The following is a 17,670-nucleotide window of genomic DNA, read 5'->3' as shown; positions in this document are numbered from 1 at the left end:
AAATGAGCTGGGAGCACCTTAGCGACCTCCTGTCACTTTGCATGGGGCACCACGCAGTTGCTACCGATAGCACAAATGTGCTAGCTCATTTCTCCATCCTCTAGTGTGTCTTTCTTAACACCGAATGCCTCAATCATACCTTGTCAACACCAATTCAATTAAAAAAAATTATTAAGCAATGCCCATGTGCCAAGGACTGTGTTAGGTGGTGAGGAAATAAAAACAAAAGCCTCTGACCTCAAGGAGCTTACATTGTAGTTATCCCCATGCAGGCTAGTACCTGGGACACCCTATCTCACATGCAGGGCATCTGGAAAAGGTATTCCAGGTTCCAGATTCTCTCTGAATCCAAATCCACTCAAAAACTCTCTAACTCATGACAACATACAAACCCATGTAAAAACAAGATAGGCAGAATAAATGGGAGAAAATCGGGAGAGGAGCACTAATGTTAAAGGGAGGATCAAAGAAAGGTATCTTGTAGAAGGTGAAATTTTAGCTGGGATTTGAAGAAAGCCAGGGAAGCCAGAAAGAGATGAGAAGAATTACAAGCGTGGAAAACATTCCATGAAAATACATTTTGATCAAATTATCAAATTATTAGTTCATAAATAGTGAAAATAAATATATAATTTTTTTTTCCTTCCAAGTTTACCTACTTCCTTGAAATCTGTCCATGGACCCCAGATTAAGAACTCTTGCCCTAGAGATGGTGATGTTCCCCTTTATCAGAACGTTCTATAAAAAAGCTTGAAATATTTACTTTTCAGGTATAGCATAGAGGTGATCTTTGGTATATTATGAGTTGGCTTCATGCTCTCTGAGCTCTTTTTCTTTCTTTTTTTTAACATAATAGCTTTTTATTCTCAAAATATATGCAAATATAGTCTTCAGCATTCACCCTTGCAAAACCTTTCTCCCTCCTTCTCCCCCATCTCTCTCTCCTAGACAGTAAGTAATCCAATATAGGTTAACAGTGCAATTTTTCTACACACATTTCCACATGTATCAAGCTACACAAAAAAATCAGATCAAAAAAGAAAAAAAGTGAGCTCTTTTTCAAATATGAGATTTGTGTGATTCTGTGAGGTACCAAGAAGATGGTTACATGTAAAGGGCATCATCTGAGCTTGATGGGTAAGATTATAAGAGGCTGGGGATATTTTGGAAGCATCATCCTTACCATATTTACCCTCTTCTTGTCATATTTCATTATTGGCAATAAAATAATAAATAAATAAAAATTTACAATGAACTCCATGATAGCTGTCTCGGAGAAGACCAAAATGACATCATTGTGTGGGGTAAAGATATGGTGTGACTGTGGTTTATCAGTATGAGCTTGAAAGGCTCTATCACAGGTCAGCCACAAATAGTTCACATGAACATTTGGAGTAGAGTGCATATCTCACATTTCTTTTGAGCTGCTGCAATTCTGCTTTGCTTATAAATCACCACATTTTCTTTGATGGGGGTACACTTTGTTGGGAGATTCTGTGCTAGTGTCTCATGATTGATTTCAAAGTTTTTAAAGAGATCTTGAAGGTGTTCTTGTATCACTTTTCCTGATTTCTGTGTGAGCACTTGACTTGGGTGAATTCTCAGTAAAATAGTCTTTTAAACAAACATATATTTGGCATTCAAATACCAGCACATTAGAGTTGTTTTCTCTGATGTAGTTTGAATATTTGGCAGTTCATCTCAAGAAAAGGCCTCAGTATTTAACTGATTTTGCCAAGCAATTTTCACAATCTTCCTAAGACTATTCAAATGGAGGAAAATCAGTTTCTTAGCATATTAGTAGGCCATTCAGGTTGTACAGGTGTACAACAGTGAGGTCAGCCACAACAGTTCCATAGAGCTTCAATTTGGTAGTTAGTTTAATACTTTTTCTCTCCCACACTTTCTTTCAGAGTCTCCCAAACACTGAATTAGTTCTGGCAATACATACATCAACCTCATCATCTATGAGTTAGGTTTAGTACTATTAGGCTACCATTCTTGTCATTTTTTTGTTAGTTTCCTTGATATTCTTTACCTTTTTTTCCTCAAATGAATTTTATTATTTTTTTCTCAGATGAATTTTATTATTTTTTCCTAGCTCTATAAAATGATATTTTTTGTTATGACACTGAACAATTAGATTTATTTAGGTAGAATTGCCATTTTTGTTTTATCAGCTCAGCCTACCCATGAGCAATTGACACTTTTTCAATTATTTAGATCTGACTTTATTTGTGTGAAAATTGTTTTGTGTTCTTGGCTTTCTCTTGATAAATAGACACCCAAATATTTTACTTTGTCTACAATTATTTTAAATGGAATTTCTCTTTCTATCTTTTGCTGCTAGGTTTTGTTATCAACATTTAGAAGTGCTGATGATTTGTGTGGGTTTATTTTATATTCTGCAACTTTGCTAAAGATATTGTTTCAAGTAGTTTTTTGATTGATTCTCTAGGATTCTCTAAGTATATCATCATATCATGTGCAGAGAGTGACAGTTTTATCTCCTCATTACTACTTAAATTCCTTTAATTTCTTTTTCTTTTTTTAAAATTGCTAAAGCAACATTTCTAGTATAATATTAAATAATATTGGTGATAATGGGCATCCTTGTTTCACTCCTGATCTTATTGGGAATGTGTCCAGCTTTTCTCCATTACAAATAATGCTTGCTGTGGGTTTTAGATAGATACTCCTTATCATTTAAGGAAAACTTCATTTATTCCTATGTTCTCTAGTGTTTTTTAAAAAATAGAAATGGGTATTGTATTTTGTCAGAAGCTTTAAAAAGTTTTGTTATTGATATGGGTAATTATGCCAATAGTTTTCCTGATCGTGAAAACCAGCCCTGTATTTCTGGTATATATCCTACTTGATCTTAGTGTATTATACTGCTGATAAGTTGTAATCTCTTTGCTAATATTTTATTTAAACTTTTTACATCAATATTCATTAGGGAGATTGTTCTATAATTTTCTTTCTGTTTTGACTCTTCCTGGCTTAGGTATTATTAGTACTATATTTGTGTCATATTGTTCTTGTTTTTCCAAACATAGTTTGGAATTAGTTTACATAGTATTGGAATTAATTGTTCTTTAAATGTTTGTAGATTTCATTTGTAAATCCATCTGATGCTGGAGATTTTTTTTTTCTTGGGAGTTCATTGATGGCTTGTTCAATTTCTTTTTCTAAAGTGGGGCTATTTAAGTAATTTATTTCCTTTTCTGTTATTCTGGGCAATTTATATTTTTGTAAATAGTCATCCATTTCAATTAGATTGTTAGGATACAGTTGGTCAAAATATCTCCTAATTATTGCTTTAATTTCTTCTTCATTGGAGATGTTTGCCCTTTTCATTTTTGGTGTTGGTAATTTGATTTTTTTCTTTCCTTTATCTAATCAAATTAACCAAAGGTTTATCTATTTTGTTCCTTTTTTTTTTTATAAAACCCGCTTAGTTTTATTGATTAGTTCAATAGTTTTCTTTCAATTTTATTAATCTCTCCTTTGATTTTCAGAATTTCTAATTTGGTATTTAGTTGGGAGTTTTTAATTTGTTCCTTTTCTGTCTTTTTTAGTTGCATGTCCAATTCATTGATCTCCTTTTCCCATATTTTATTCATTTAACTATTTAGAGATATAATATTTCCCCTAAGAACTGCTTTGGATGTATCCCATAAGTTTTGGTATGTTGTCACATTATTGTCATTCTCTTGGATGAAAATATTGATTGTTTCTATGATTTGTTGTTTGACCCACTCATTCTTTAGAATTGGATGCTTTAATTTCCAGTTGTTTTTAGTTCATCTTTCCTTGGCCCTTTATTGAATGCAATCTTTGTTGCATTGTAATCTGAAAAGGATGCTTTATAATTTCTGCCTTTCTGCATTTGATTCTGAAATTTTTATGCCCTAATATATGGTCAATTTTTGTGTAGGTGCCATGTACTGCTGAGGAAAAGACATATTCCTTTCTAAGTCTATTTGATTTTTCCCCAGAGATCCATTATAGTTAAATTTTCTAATATTCTATTAACCATCTGTTTGATGGTTAGATTTATCTAATTCTGAGAGAGTTGAAGTCCCCTACTAGTATAGTTTTTCTGTTAATTTCTTCCTGTAACTGGCTTAACTTCTTTTTTAAGAATGTGGATGCTGTACCATTTGATGCATATATGTTTAATATCAATACTACTTCATTGTCTGACACCCTTTATCAAGATGTAATGTTTCCTCTTCCTTTTCTCTTTTGATTAGATCTATTTTTGATTTTGCTTTGTCTGGGATCAGAATTGTTACCCCTGCCTTTTTTTACTTCAGTTGAAGCATAATAAATAAATTCTGCTCCATCCTTTTACTTTTCTCTGTTATAAACCTCTCTGTTTCAAATGAGTTTCTTGTGAACAACATATTGTAGAATTCTGTTTTTTAATCCACTCAACTATCCACTTCCATTTTATGGGAGAGTTCATCCCATTCACATTCATGGTTATGATGACCAGTTGTGTATTCCACTCCATCCTATTTTTTCCCCTGTATATAATTTTATTTTCTCTCTCTACCATGACACTCTTTAGTAGTATTTTGCTTCTGATCAATCCCGTCCCCAACCTGTCCTCCCTTCTATCATCCCTCCTCTCCTTTACCCTTTCCATCTAGTGTTTCTGCCCTCCCTTCTCTCCAATCTCTCCATTTTCTTTCCCCATTTTCCTCCTACTTTTTTATAGAGTAAGATAAATTTTTATGCCCAATTGAATGATCAAGTTATTCCCTCTTTGAGCCAAAATTGATGAGATTAAGCTTCAGACAATACTTATCCCACCCCTCCCCTTATTCCTCTATTGTAATAGGTCTTTTGTGCCTTTTCATGTAATCTAATTTGTTTCATTTTAGCTTCCTTTTTCTCTTCTCCCAGTACAATCATTTTCCCACCCTTTAATGTCTTTTTTTAAAAATCATCACAACAGTCAATTTATACCCACACCTCCTCTGTCTATGTATTCCCTTCTAAATTGCTATGATAAAAGATATAGTTCTCAAAAGTTACAAGTAACATACAGGGATACAAACAGTTTAACTTTAAATGTTTCTTTTTTAACCTCTCTCAATGCTTCTCTTGAGTACTGTATTTGTAAATCAAATTTTGTTTGTTCTTTTCTTATCTTTTCAATAAAAATGATTGAAAGTCCATTACTTCATTGAAGATCCATATCCTCCCCTGAAAGATGATGCTCAGTTTTGCTAGGTAAATGATTTTTGGTTGTAATCCCAGGTTCTTTGTTTTCCAGAATGTGGTATTCCAGGCCTTCCGATCCTTTATTGTAGAAGCTGTCAAAGTCTGTGTAATACTGATTGTGGTTCCATGGTTGATATTTTCCTGGCAGCCTTCTTTGAGATTGCAGTCCTGGAGTTTTATAACAATGCTTCTTGGGGTTTTCCTTGTGGAAGTTCTTTCTACAGATGATCGATGGATTCTTTTAATGGCTATTTTGCCCTCTGGTTTTAGTATATAAGTTTTCCTTGATAATCCCTTGAAGAATACCATCCAGTTTTATTGTTGTTGTTGTTGTTGTTGTTGTTTTTACTCATGGCCTACAGGTATACCAATAATTTTTAAATGATCTCTCTCCTGGATCTATTTTCTAGGTTGACTGATTTTCCAATGAGGTATTTTACATTTTCCTCCATTTAAAAAATTTTTTTAGTTTGACTGATTCTTGATGTCTCATAGAGTTATTAGCTTCCTTTTGCCTAGTTCTAATTTTTTAATGTATGGTTTTCTGCAGTTAAATTTATATCTCCTTTTCTATTTGATTAATCCTACTTTTCAAGGTGTTGTTTTCTTCAGTGGATTTTTTTTTTTTTTTTTTTTTTTTTGCATTTGGCCAACTGTATTTTTTTTTAAGGAATTGTTTTCTTTAGTAAATTTTCCCCCTTCTTTTTCCAAGCTGTTGATTCTCTCCTGTATCTCTTGCTTCTTTTCCAAATTTTTCTTCTACCTCTCATTTTATTTTTAAAGTCCTTTGTGAGAACTTCCAAGAAGGCTCTTTGGTTTTGAGACCAATTCAAATCCCTCTTCAAGGTTTCACATGTGGGTATTTTGTCCTCTTTTGAATTAGTATTTTTGTCTTCCCTACCACCATAGTAGCTTTCTATGGTTAAAGTTCTTTTCTGTTTCTTGTTCATTTTCTTTCTTTCTTTTTTCAGATTTCAAAATTTTCACTTTTTCTTGACTTTTAAAGTTAAGCTCTGTTTTGAGGTGCAGAGGACTCTGTCCCAAACGTCTTGTACAGCTTTGAACCTTAGATTTGAGCACAGGGATTTCTTGTGTTTGGTGTCTTGCTCACATCAGAGGGTAGTCAGACTCAGGTCTGCCATTTGTTGCTTGGTTTCCTGAGCTAGAGATTTGCTCTCTGTCCTGCGACAGGAGGCTTGCCCCACTGGTCTGCTCTGCTACTGAGTAAGGACCAAGGATCGTCTTTGCTATCTTCTGTGATTAAAACCCTCTCTTCACTGAGTTTCCCAGACACCATCTGAGCTGGGCTGAGCATTCCTTTCACCCCAGTAAGACTGACTTTTCTTGAAGTTCTTCCAATCTATCTTGAATTGTAGAGTAGTTTCATTCCATGAGACTCTGTTCAGAGACTTAGCTCTATGTGGTTTTGAGGAAACTGGAAAATCTCAAGTAGCTTCCTGGCTTCACTCTGCCATCTTGGCTCTACCTCTGGAAGTCTTGAACTTTACTTTTAGTGGAGTTAAATACTGCCTTCTTAGAAATGTTCTCCCTTTTATCATCCCATGGAGGCTGTATCTGTCCTGCTGGTAAACTCTCTGGAGTTTAAAAAATTTTTGTTTAGTAACTTTTAAATTTCCCCATCATTTTCATCCAACTAGTCCTGATTTTGTGAGTGTTTTAACTCAGGTGAAAAAATATGTTGCTATACACCAAGTCTCTGAAAGCTGACTGCTCCTTTTCTGCTTCACTGTTGTCAAATATGTGTTGGCTCAGCTTTCCTTCCAATCAGTAATAAACTTGCCACTTATGGAGAAATACTCAAATCTGTTGATATTAATTCTTCTGGTGGTTGTCTTACCTTGGGAGTATCACTTTTGTTGAATGCGAATGTCTTAGAGAGATTGTCTTTGGTTGGTTTAGCACTCTGTGCCACACATTCCCTTAGTCACTGTCACATCCTGTCCATCTCTTCTTAAATTATTATTAAATGTCAGAGTTTCCTGTGAAGGTACATCCATGAAGTTTTATTATATTTAAGTAAACAGAATATAGTGTTAATGATGAGAGACTCTTCAGTACTAAGTGACCATTGCTGGCTGTTTCTAACTCCTTTCTTCCTAAGGACTTCTCACTGTTTGATGCTTTGTGCCTATCCTGGTATTGAAGTCACCCAAAATTACAAGTTTGTCCTCTTTTGGCATATTGATGATGAAAGTTTCCAGGTCTTTACTAAATTTTTTTTTTTTTATTTTATCAGGATGTGTCATGGTGGGAGCATGTGCACTGATGATGGTGACATGGTACTTTCCTGCAAGTGGCAATTGTACTCTTAGCCTACCCTTCATTCTTTTTGGGAAGCATACAAATTTGTTAACTACATTAGTTTTGATGATAAATCCCAGGCCAGTTTCATGGCACTCCCCATCACTGTAGCCACTCCAGAAAAATTTATATCCAGCTCTGACTTCAGTAAACTGACCTTCATTTGCCAACTTTGTGTCACTCAGGGCTGCTGTTTGGATCTGATACCTGCTGAATACTTTCACAACAAGAGCTGTTCATTTTTCCTATTAGCTATATTTCATATCATCCAGAAGTGGGCAGACATTTCATTTATCAATGAAAAGTGGAAACATCTTTGAAAAAATACATGTACCTTTTTTGTTTGTTTGTTATGGACCACAAAGATGTCCATCTGCTGTGGCAAGTAGGCCAGTTAGGTTAGATAAAGCAGTCAAGGTTTAAGGCACCTTTCTTATGCCAGTTAGTGAGCTTTGCAGTCCTTTAAAAAAGCTTCTCAGACACTCTAGCTGCTGCTGAACCCTATTACGGCTTTTTATCTGGTGAGAAGAGACTGTATATCCTTGGCTCCTGTATACAGGGTTGTGGACTACAGTTCCCAGTGTAACTGAACCTACTTCTTCATCATTTGTTTATAGCCACAGGACTTTGATTTAGGTAAAAAAAAAATGGTAAAATGGTGTGGGTGATGTCTTTTGACTTGTACATAAAATGGACTTAAGTGAGGTAGAGTTGCATAAATGCAAATCTTACTCTCTCCCTAATCATCAGAGACTGGAGGTAAGACAAAAGTCAAGACCACTGGTGATAGCCTGGGATGTAGTTCATGAACTTGGGCTCTTTGATGTCTGGCTAAGCACTAGTTGCTTCATACAGCCTTCTTCAGCTGCCTTCCTAGCCAATGGAACGAATTGCTCTCATTCAACCCATTCCACCAGGGGAAGTCTTGACATGCTTCCTCACCTTCCCTTACTCATCTCTGTATATGAGGCCACTTTGTTACCCTCAACCTACGTTAGCCACCTGCCAAAATGACTTGTTGGGGTGTGGCTAATGTGCAAGCTACAGCTTCTTAGAGCTAAAGGGGAAAGTTAGGTGGCAGGTGAATACCAAAAGTAGAAAGAGCAGTTCTCACACCAGAGTTAGTAATCTTCCCTGAACACTCAGATACCGCAAACTGAAGGAGCAAAATATAACTCCCAATAGATCTCTTGGTCCAATTTAAAAAAAAACAACCACCCCAAAAAGCTAACTAAAAAACTGCAGTTGAAACTGGTAAAGGACCTTATCTAAGAATCATACAGCAGAACCAGAGACAGGGAAGCAGTTTGTAATAGCGGATGTGCTGACTTTAGAATTGGGACGGTTTGGTTTCTAGTTCCCTTTCCCAGGAACTTACTATAGTTGTGTGACCTTAGGGAAGTCAATTAACTTCTAACAGTAACATCTCCCTCACAGCATTATTGTGAGGTTCAAATTTTACATATACTGTACATGTGCATATTTATGTACATATGTGTATATATAATATACATACATAATATCTATAACATAATATGATATGATATATATATATATGAAATCTGTTGTAAACTTCAAAGGGTAGCTAATGCTGATGGCGTAGGTGGAGCTGTCCTGTAACTAACAGGAGGAAACAAGAAGTATGTTAGAATGTTGAATCAAATGAAATAATAGTCATAAAGCTATTAGCACAGTGTTTTGCAAATATTAAATGATTATTCTCTCCATTTTCCCCTTTCTGATTCTTGTCAGAGAGCATCAAGAATTTAAGGTAGTCTTCTTTAACAAGATTAATTTTAAAGCATTAAGTAGTAGGCATCTCCCAAAAGGTATAGAACATTTGTATCTACATGAGATTAAGGAACCTTTTCACATAATGGTGTTTCATTTTGATCATTAAAGAAACTCTCAAAGGCATTCTAGAGGGAGTAAACATTGTAACCCAGGTAAGATATGAAAAACTTTTAGAGACAAAAGACCTGAGTGTCAAGTGTCTCATCAGAGGAATTTGAGGCTTCAGACAATACATTCTTCTTGTCTAGGAGACAACCTTTTGGAAAAGTTCAAATTCCTTCCTGCTCTCTCTCTCTCTCTCTCTCTCTCTCCTCTCTCTCTCTCTCTCTCTCTCTATTTTATTTCCTTATAAAAATAATTTTAAATATTTATTGTTAAGTTTTGAGCTTCAAATTCTAAGCCTCCCTCTTTTTCCCTTCCCCATCCCACCCAGCTCTCTCCCCACTCCTTCAAACAGTAAGCAATCTTATATAGGTTATATATGTGTAATCATGTAAAACATTTCCATAGTAGTCATTTTGTTGAGAGAAAATTTGAACAAAACAAAAATAAAGAAAAAAAGAAAGTATAAAACAATATGATCTGTATTCAGATGTCATCAATTCTTTCTCTGGAGATAGATAGCATTTTCCATCATGTGTTTTTTGGGATTATCTTGGATCCTTATATTGATGAGAATAGCTAAATCATTTATAGTTGATGATACAATATTACATCATACAGTGTTACATGTAGAATCTCCTCATTTTGTTCACTTCTTTTTGCATCAATTCATATAAGTCTTTCTAGGTTTTTTTCTGAAACCATCCTGCTGGTCATTTTTTAATGGTACAATAATATTCCCTTACAATTATATACCAAAGTTTGCTCAGCCATTCCCCAATTGATAATCTTGCTCTTAATGTCCAATTCTTAGTCATTAAAAAAGAGTTCCTACAAGTATCTCATATTGCTTTCCAAATATTTTCCTATTCATGAGATCACAGACCTATGCTAGACAGATGAGAATAGCTATCATTCACAGATACAATATTACTGTTAATATATACAATTTTCTTCTCATTCTGTTCATTTCACTTTGCATCTTTCATATAAGTTTTTTTAGGTTTTTCTGAAATCATTCTGCTCATCATTTTTTAATGGTACAATAATATTCCTTACAATCATATACCACAGCTTGCTTAGCCACCATTCCCCAGTGGATGATCCTCCTCTCAATTTTCAAATCTTAGCCACTACAAAAAGAACAACTATAAATATCTCAAATTGCTTTCCAAATATTTTCCTATTCATGAAATCAAAGATATAGTGCTAGACAGGATCTTGGAGGTCATGGTATCTATATTCTCATTTTACAAAAGAGGAAAAAGAGAAAAGCTGTGTCTTGTTTACAGTCATACATCTAGTAAGTATCTTAGAAAATATTTGAATCTCAGTCTTGACAATGTGGTGACCTGGAAAGAGTATGGACTCTGGAAGAAGAAAACATGTGGCTTTGAATCCCACATCAGATACTTACTGCCTGTGTGATTTTTTAACAAATGATTGAACCTTCTTGAGTCTGTTTTTCCATCTGAGGATGAGGTTGTTGAATAAAATGGCATCTGATATTCTTTCCAGTTCTATGATCCCATGATTCACTGTGAATCTGTCTTCTCAGGGCAGTGAATCCATGCCATAAAATTCATCTAAAGATATTTCTATCTTCCAAGTCCTGGGAATATAAAGACACACATCTCCTGTCAAGATGGAGATAGTATACTCATAACTCACTTTCACTTACACACACACACACAACACATAAATACAAAGTAGTTTATGAAGAACCATTAGCAGTTGGATAGACTCAGAAAGGCTTTTTGTAGAAGGCAGTCAAGGAGCTGAGTCTTAAAGGAAGTAAGAGATTCTTTGAGGTAGAGGAGAGGAAGGAGTATATCCTAGACAGATGAGAGATACACTGCAAAGCCAGAGGAATGGGATGCAGTGGTATATTGTGTGTGAGAAAGAGCAAGACTAATTTAGCTAGCTCTTAGAACATCAATTTTTAAACACAGATTTCCAAGGAATTTATGGATAGATTTTTTTTTGGGGGGGTAGGTATCTGTGAATATGCAGGGGAAGAAAATTACTTTCTTATTTCACTAAGAACTATCTAAAATTAAGCATTTTCTTCCATTATGAATGAAGGCAAAATAAAACCCCAACATCATTCTAGTAAGGAATTCATAGATGTTATCAGTCTGTCAAAGGGACTGGGGAATCATGAATATACGATGAAGCTGGAAAGGTAGAGGGACCACATAGTGAAGGGCTTTAAAAACCATCTAGAAGCATTTATATTTTGATCCCAGAGGCAAGAAGAAGCCACTGGATTTTATTGAGTAGGGCAGTGACATGGTCAGACCTGCACTTACAGAAAATCAATTCAGTGGCTGTAATTGGTGTGGAAGATGAAGTAGCCTGGGAGCCCAATTAGGACACTATAGAAGTTGTCTAGGAAATGAGTAATGAAACTAGTAATAATAAACTTAATAAACTTATATAATAAACTTAGGTAGTGATTGGATGAACAAATTCAAGAGATGTGAAAATAGAAATGGCAGGATTTGGTAACTGCTTGGACATGTGAGGTGAGAGAGAGTGAAGAGTCTGAGAGAACACTGAGGTTACACTTAATCTTGCCATCTTTCCCTTTGTCCCCTATTTGTTTGTGCGGTTTGCCTAATCTTCTCTGTTGGTGAGTGTCAAATGCATTAAAATAAGATGGCCACCTTGCTGTACTCCCCAATGCTGGCATCTTACAAAACTGCCTTTTCTGTTCCACTTATCTTCCTTCTCCAAAATCTCAGGTAAACTACATTTACAAGTTTTAAGCAAAAAATACACAATACACAATGTGTTATTGAATATATGAATGCTTTAAAAGTTATTATTATTTTTTAAAGAAGCATTGAGCCCTTATCTAGACTAGCCAAATAACTGACTGGTACTGAGCTAAGAACAGTGGATTTGAATTCAGAAGATTTAGTTTGAATTCAGGCTTTGCCCTCTACTATAAGTGTGACTTTGGGCAAATTATTATTTCTGGAATCAGTTTCCTCATCTGCAAAATGATAAGGGTGAAGAGAATCATATCTGAAGTCTCTTCTAACCCTAATTCTGTGATCCAAGAATCTCCTTTTTCTCTAAAGCACACTTGGCTTTTGATAAGCTGAAGCTAGAGGTGTGACCCAAATCTAGACTTATTTTTTCCTTTCAGAAAATTCCTTCCAGAGCCTTAATATAATCCCAATACTCAATGTGATCAGCCCAGGAATCTGGTAATCACTACACTCTAAGTAGAACTAAAATCATTCTGCAGTAGCTGACTTCACATTTCTACAAAGATATACATTTAAATACATTATGGTATGATGAAAAGAGCATCAACTCTGGAATGTGAGGACTTGAGTTCAAATGCCATGTGCATTAACTGTATGATTTTCACCAAGTTACTCCCTAAATCTCCCTGGGCCTTAATTTTCTTATTGGTAAAATGAAGGGGTTGAACAAGATGGTCTCTGGGATTTCTTGTTATGATTTATCCATTTAACAGAGCATAATGATTTCTTGGTTAATTATTTCCATTTTACCAACAGGAAATCTGAGCCATGGAAAGGTTAAAGCTTCAATAATGGATTATATTATCACCTAATAGCTAGATCAGGCTCCCTTATTGATAAAGCATCCTCCTTGTCTCCTTTTTGATTAAGCTACATTCTGCTTCTTTAGGCTTTTGGTGGTCATGATGGACATGCTGCTAGCCTCTTGAAAGTGCTTGCTTCTCTTAGAGACCAAAAAGGGAGAGAAGCTATGTAGAGGGCAAGGAGGTAAGAATCCATTCCAGGTCTTGAATCTTACAGTAAAACTTGGCTCACCAAAACTCCCTTTTCTTATTGAAATAGCAGAGACTGCTTGTCAGTATAATAAATTAATAATCTAGTGACTGAAGCAAAATGCAAACACTACTTTTTGGATTAAAGGCAAACCTTTGAATTTAGGACAGGAAAAACAGCCCACAATAGACACTAAAGGCATTTGGGAGAAAGATAGATAAACTTTACCCTGATGTATATCTCAACTATTTGCATCTCAGTTTAAGTAACCAAGATCCAGGCCTTAATCATTTACATTTCAGTAGATCTTGTTTATTAGACAAAAACCATAGGAACTTCAAAGAGTGTACTTTGTACCAAGTCTATAAGCATTTGAGGTATATATCTGTCTGTCTGATCAATAAACTTGGAAGAGTTCATATTGGAGACTCTCTCCGCCTGGCCTGGTAAATTCAAACCCTTAATTCACTAGAGGAGCTGGATTCCAACAAAGTTAAAATCAAAGAAAACCTAGCAAGAATTGGGGATCAAAAAAAGAATTGGGGATCAGAGACTTGTTCATAAATAGAATAGAGGACCCTTCCAAGTCATTCTGTTTTTTTTTTTTTTTGTTTTTTGTTTTTGTTTGTTTGTTTATTTGATCCAGGTAGACTATGTAAGCCCTTGAAAGGAAAGCCCTTTGGGAATTCATATAGAGAGCTTGAGGGAACTTTTGAGGACCTTCCACATTCCCTTTTGTCCTTTTCCAGAAAAGAGTCATCTTTGTTTTGAGTTTGAACACTAAGCATTTTGCTTAGAAACTGAAAGCTAAGGAAAAGAAAGAAGCACAGAGATGTAGCTTATGGAAGGCAGGATGGCAAGAACCTATAAATTCTAGTCACTCTAGGGAGGAAAGAAGTGGAGAAAGGAGAGACTTCTTGTCACTATTATTGTATTACACATGTCCTGAGGACTGTTTCTTTTATGGCAAATACCTCTTCCCCCAAAGGGGTCCTTTTCAGGCAAGAGACTGAAGAACCTATAAAATTAGCAGAGTTCTTGCAGGGCTGCCTGAGGGGCACTGAATGTGCTATTATCCCTTGTGGGTCTGTAACCCCATAGGAAAATAGTTACTTAGCCTATCTTGGTTAGTTAAGGTCTGTGACCTCACAGTTGCCAGGGGAACACAAATCTCTTACTTGACAGAGGGGTGCAGTTTGTTTTCCCAGTGAAGGCATTTATAAACATAAGCTCAAAGGGTAACACCTTTAAAATTAGGTTTGCTGCCTGAGCATTTTTTCACCCTTAGATTACAACTCAATCAAGTGAGATTAGGGCAACCAATTAGGACACTTATTGGTAGGAAATGTGGAAAACAGATTATGCTTCAGTACGTGTGTTCAGGATGATTTAGTTTTATAGAATAATGGGATCTGAACTGCAAAGTCCAAAAGTCAGGTCAAACATTTAAAGGCACAAATAAATGCATTATGAAGAAAGAAATTTAGCAGGTACTGGCTCAATAAAAAGCAAGTGCTAAGAATGCACTGAAATCATTCTGAAAAACTGAATCATTAAATACATAAGAAAGACTCACCCAAGTCAGGCAAGATGGAAAGATAGATCCTCCAGTCTCAATCAATTTTAGTGGTTTTTAGTACTCCCACAGTTGGTTACATGGATGATGCTCTTCCTTAAGGGACTGAATGGCATCAACACTTTTAAAAGCTCTAAATCAGGGGCAAGGTTGCTTGCCTCCCTACCCAAACTTTGATGACCCCAAAAAGGGTAGCCCTGGTTCACACTTTGTTACATCATTAAAAAAAATCATTTTAAGGTGACCCATTGACTTAGTTATATCACTAGGGAGAGTAAACCTTTGCCAAGAAAATGGCAGATCCATTCCCCACATTCCATATAACTCAGGAGACTCTGTCTTTCTGAAATTTTTATCAAGAATTTCAACACTCTCTAATGATTTCTACTTAGTGATCCCTAAAGTGACCCTTCTGGGAGGAAGATATTCTTACTCTCTCTCTTATATGGGTTATATCCCAGAATACTCAAATGATCATTTGGATTGTAAGCACACTTGGGATTTGGGAATATCACAGGGAAGAGATTCTTTTTGTATTGGCTCTGTCTACCTATATTTCTCCAATTATTTAAATCTGATTTTAGTTGTATAAAATGTTTTTGATAATTTTGTTTATATAGTTCCTGGGTTTGTTTTGGCAAGAGGAAAATATGTTTTGGAACAATAAGTAACAATCACTAGGCATGAATTCGCTATCTACTAAATCCAGGTAGTCAATTAGTCAATAAACACTGATTATATATACTAGATACTGTGCTGAATATATCCTGGTTATAAAAAGAAAAGCAAAGACAGTCCTTATCCTCAAAGAGCTCGCAACCTAAAGGAAGAAGACAATACATAAAGGAAGCAAAAAACCTGAGGTTGGGTAGAGGAAGAGAAGAATACTCCATTGTGGATCTTATAGCTAGCTTGTATACTGAGCATTCTTTTAAGTGGAGGATATAGAAGGAGATTTCTTTTATTTTCTACCCTCTCAAATCAGAGGGTGGGAGAGTCTCCAGGGGCAATCCATGCTGAGAAGAGGCTGAATTATTGCATGAAGATGATTTTTGTGGAGACAATGATGAGGGTCATGAACCTAGACTGAGACTACAAAAACAAAAATGAAATAGTTCCTGTCCTCAAGGAATGTATATTTTATGTAATTTTTTTTCATTTCTGGTATTAGCTAGTAGGTAATGCCTACCATTTTTTGACCACAGTCTGAGTCTCTCTAATGATATAACAAATTCAATAATAGGACACTTGATTTTCATTATCTTACATTATGGTAACTTTCTTTACTGTATCAACAAATCATCTTTTCTTGGGCTTTTTTACATTGACTCTGTAGGAGAGCATCTTAGTCTTTGCTAAGTTTTAAGGAACTGGTATTTTCAGTTTAATATCTTCTTTTTGGTCTTTTGTGGGATATCAATGCAACCTCCACTACTTTACCTTAAGAGAATAATAGAATAACAAAGTATTAAAAAGATCACAAGAGTAAGCTGAATTAGACTTTAGTCCTACATGGACCTTATAAGCATAAGTGGATTTTTCAGCTTTGGCACTTTCTCTATAGATCTGTTCCCTATATGTGTCTCCACTATGGTTTTCTTTTCCTTTTCCTTTTCTTTCCTTTTTTCTTTTCTTTTCTTTCTTTTGCTTTCCTTTTCTTTCTCCCCTTCCCCTTCTCTTTCCGCTATCCTTTTTCCTTCTCCTTCCCTTTCTTCCTCCTTTAAATAATTCATTGCAGGATTACATGTAGCTTTCTTGTCAGTGACTGAACTGTACATAACCAAAAAATTCTACGTATGTTAGATGTATTTCATTTAAATAAGTGTCATTTTAGGACCTACGTAGGCGACCTTCATATTTTTTATCTATTTGTATTCTAAATGGTGACCTAGGACCAATATTTTTTTTTTGCTTCTGTGGTGAATTATTGATTTGACCTTCTAACCTTAATATTCTGCTGTTCAAATTCTATTAGTTCTCTATATATTTATTGTTCTCAATTAATGAATAGTTTTAGCTACTTTGCTAGTGAGCATTACTCAACAAAATTTGTTGAATTGAATTCACATTGACTATGTGACCATGGACAAGTCACTTAATCTCAGCTATTACCCTTTGCCCTCAACTAAAGACAAAAAGGAGATTTGAATTTGAAGGAAGGGGATGTATTTCTCTTACTCTTCAGCTTTTTGTTCTCATCTTAGGGAGAATCTAAAGGAATTTCTAAAATAAAGTTTAGGGATGACTCATGTCTAGGGTCTCACCAAAAGTGGGTGATAAATAATAAAAGTGGACAATCCTTTGATGATATGTAAATGCAATATACATAATACATATTTTATATATGTATATGCAAATAAATTTATAAATATGAATAGGAGTATCAGGTATAGGACAGATGTTTATGTCTGCTGCCCCAGAGAATGCATAAACCATGAAAGACTCATTAGTATTCACTGACAGAGACAGAAATATGTCCTTTCCATCACTAAACCCATGATCCCAAGAAAACAGCAGTAAAGCACACATTGTTCTCTCCTGAATGGTAAAGACAACTTCATGGGATGTCTAGAATAGATACTTCATTTACATTTAAAATTCACATTATTTAAGCATCTCCCAATGTCCAAATGTCCCAACTAGTCAGGGCATATTTTGAGTTTTCTTAATCCTTTTAGTTGAGCATTCTCCTGCAGTGTCTCTTCTATTACTTGCTTATTTTGGGTTAGATACAATTTCCCTTAAGAGTTAAACTTCAGCACAGAAAAGGGTAAATTGGTTATTTGCACATTATCAACAGAGAGTAAAGTAAGTAGAAGAGTATTGGACTGTAATATGTTAAAATACGTGTTATTGTTTTGGAGA

At 35.2% G+C, this 17,670-nt stretch overlaps 1 protein-coding gene across 2 annotated transcripts in view; it reads right to left on the bottom strand.

Annotated features, from left to right (window-relative positions):
* The window catches only part of ERICH6B (glutamate rich 6B), a 106,492-nt gene extending 91,589 nt beyond the window's left edge, over positions 1 to 14,903 (bottom strand). For both annotated transcript variants that reach the window (XM_051983837.1, XM_051983838.1), the window contains exons 1-2: positions 14,806 to 14,903; positions 10,874 to 11,068 (exon numbers count right to left, since the gene is read on the bottom strand). The gene's annotated coding sequence lies outside the window, so the exon portion shown is untranslated. The remainder of the gene's footprint in view (positions 1 to 10,873; positions 11,069 to 14,805) is intronic.
* Between the last annotated feature and the right edge of the window lie 2,767 nt (positions 14,904 to 17,670).

Source organism: Antechinus flavipes, chromosome 3 (genome assembly GCF_016432865.1).
Source record: "Antechinus flavipes isolate AdamAnt ecotype Samford, QLD, Australia chromosome 3, AdamAnt_v2, whole genome shotgun sequence".
NCBI lineage: Eukaryota > Metazoa > Chordata > Mammalia > Dasyuromorphia > Dasyuridae > Antechinus > Antechinus flavipes.
The sequence above is the reverse complement of the archived record's forward strand: the minus strand, read 5'-3'. Positions and strand labels throughout refer to the sequence as shown.